Source organism: Papaver somniferum, chromosome 7 (assembly GCF_003573695.1).
Source record: "Papaver somniferum cultivar HN1 chromosome 7, ASM357369v1, whole genome shotgun sequence".
In the NCBI taxonomy this organism is placed as follows: domain Eukaryota; kingdom Viridiplantae; phylum Streptophyta; class Magnoliopsida; order Ranunculales; family Papaveraceae; genus Papaver; species Papaver somniferum.
Window position 1 is genome coordinate 147,229,684 of NC_039364.1, and position 3,378 is coordinate 147,233,061.

The following is a 3,378-nucleotide window of genomic DNA, read 5'->3' on the forward strand; positions in this document are numbered from 1 at the left end:
TTTTGAAAACAAACAAGAAATACCAAAAGGTGTAAAAAAGAACAAAAATAATAAAAATAAAAATAAAACCTAAAAACAAATCTATACACAAGTCCGCGTCGGCGGCGCCAAAAATTGATGATATTTTTTCAATGATATTGTAGTAATAAGTTCGTTGAGACTTGTGAAAGCAAAAGATTATAGACTTATAAAACTTAAAAATAGAAAACTTATTGCAAAATTGATTTCAAGATATTAAAAGTAACCAAGACACTAGATTCCACTATTACACATGAATGAATGATACCAAATATGTTTCAAAACTCTAACTATCCTTTAAGTCATTTATTTCTTAATTCACACATAATCAAACATATTCCCAAATATTAATTGTATTCCCAAAGAATATATTATCAATCAATTAAACAAAGTATAATCTATCAAATTGAATCACAAGTAATTAAGAAAATTATGTGAACATTTAGAACTCCGCAAAAGCGGTGATTGAATGAATTATAAATTGTAAATTAGAGAAAATAAAATTGTTACCAATCATTCATTCATAGATAGCTTCATCCATTGCCTTGGTTGCGCGAGAATTAGCTCATCATCATGAAAACACTCTCAAAATTCATTTTTATTGCTCAAAGGGTGTTTACAAAGATGAAATGGGAGAAACAATGATAAAACAATGATTTTCTTTTCTCTCCAAAAAACTCTCCCCAAATGTGCTCTCTATTTATACACACAAGTACACATCACTCAAATATATTCTTCCATAACTCCAAAATCTTGTTCTTTTTAATTAAAAATATCTTCAAGAATTTTTTCCTTCTCTTTATTCTATATATGTCTTTACTAAACCCATATCTTCTTTAATTCGCAGAATAAAATCCAAGATAAAATCTTCTGAGGATATCTTTCTTGTTTAATACAAGATAACTTCCTTTTTCTTCAAAACTTCATGTTTATAAGGTAAGAAGATATTCTTATCTTAAATCCTTTACCGTTGAAACCAAATTTCCCGCCAATTTTTCTTTTCAAATCAAGGAAGAAGATGGAGCCCCCTTCTCTTTTTTCTTTCCATCTTCTTCCTTGATTTGAAAAGAAAAATTGGCGGGAAATTTGGTTTCAACGGTAAAGGATTTAAGATAAGAATATCTTCTTACCTTATAAACATGAAGTTTTGAAGAAAAAGGAAGTTATCTTGTATTAAACAAGAAAGATATCCTCAGAAGATTTTATCTTGGATTTTATTCTGCGAATTAAAGAAGATATGGGTTTAGTAAAGACATATATAGAATAAAGAGAAGGAAAAAATTCTTGAAGATATTTTTAATTAAAAAGAACAAGATTTTGGAGTTATGGAAGAATATATTTGAGTGATGTGTACTTGTGTGTATAAATAGAGAGCACATTTGGGGAGAGTTTTTTGGAGAGAAAAGAAAATCATTGTTTTATCATTGTTTCTCCCATTTCATCTTTGTAAACACCCTTTGAGCAATAAAAATGAATTTTGAGAGTGTTTTCATGATGATGAGCTAATTCTCGCGCAACCAAGGCAATGGATGAAGCTATCTATGAATGAATGATTGGTAACAATTTTATTTTCTCTAATTTACAATTTATAATTCATTCAATCACCGCTTTTGCGGAGTTCTAAATGTTCACATAATTTTCTTAATTACTTGTGATTCAATTTGATAGATTATACTTTGTTTAATTGATTGATAATATATTCTTTGGGAATACAATTAATATTTGGGAATATGTTTGATTATGTGTGAATTAAGAAATAAAGGACTTAAAGGATAGTTAGAGTTTTGAAACATATTTGGTATCATTCATTCATGTGTAATAGTGGAATCTAGTGTCTTGGTTACTTTTAATATCTTGAAATCAATTTTGCAATAAGTTTTCTATTTTTAAGTTTTATAAGTCTATAATCTTTTGCTTTCACAAGTCTCAACGAACTTATTACTACAATATCATTGAAAAAATATCATCAATTTTTGGCGCCGCCGACGCGGACTTGTGTATAGATTTGTTTTTAGGTTTTATTTTTATTTTTATTATTTTTGTTCTTTTTTACACCTTTTGGTATTTCTTGTTTGTTTTCAAAATTGGAGCTGAGCTAAAGAAAAAGGCAGAAAGTACTGAAAACAAAAGCGAAGCCAAAGAAGGAAAGAAAAGTGGAATCCAAAAGGAGTGAAGAAGAAGATTTTTGTATATAGATATTTTATTTTATTTTTAGAAACTGTAATTAGGATTTTATTGCTGTATTTTTTTTATTTTATTTTCTTCTTTTTATTTTTGGACATTTTTTGGATTTTATTTTTGGACATTGGACATTATTTTCAAAAACCCTAAGGAAGGGTTCATTTAAATAAAATTGTTGCAGGGAAGGACGACGGTTAAGATACCGTCTCGGACCCTCGGGTTCGTACACTGACATTGGAGCCGGTGGCCTGAATCGACTTCAACGGTTCATTGCCCGTCTGGTACGGGAGGTAAGGCTCTATCCACCCACGAATCCCCTGTCAGTGGTCTTATTTTGTGTCGAGAATGTCGAACTGGTATTACAATAGCCAATACAACGAATATCCGACTGATTTTCAAAATGGACATTACTTTGACCATAGTGTGAATAGTGGTTGGGAATGCCAACCTTTTGAAGATTATGGCTCATACCATGGTGAGCCCAATTACTATTCACATGAATACCGGTCATACGAGCAAAATTCCTATAATTCCTCTTCTCTAGATGAGGCACATAAGATACTTGAGTCAACGCGCAAGTTACATGAGTCGACACATAAGTCAGCGGACACAGATGACTTAGTTATAGACGAAATAACTGTAACAGAGTGAACCTTCTTTAGAAGATAACCTCATGAAGTTAGCTGTGTCAACACGTGAGTTTGTTGAGTCAACACGTAGGCTTGAGTTAGAGACGGAAGAAATAATTGCTCGAACTACACTGAATTGCCAATACATTGCTTCAAAAATCAACCATGAAAGTGAGGAAATTTTTTATTTACATAATCAAGATGACAAGGATAGAATTGGAAGCAGTACTTTAGATGAGGTTCAACCATTTTCATGTTATTATGATTATGATGAGGATAGTGCTGATGAAGAATCTGAAATATTTAGGCATAATGATCAGGAATTTGTTACTCCAACTGAGCTTTATAATGATAATATTATTTCTAGTTCAAATCCAAATAATTTTAATAATTATTCACTTATTCAAAAGGACGGGGATTTGACTAAAGATAAGACTTCCTTAGATGATGTAGTATTTCCTTTTGATTACGAAGGCGATGATAGTTTAGAGGAGCGGGTTTATCCTGAGAATATTGTTTTCGAGTCTAGCGATTTATAAACATTAGTCTT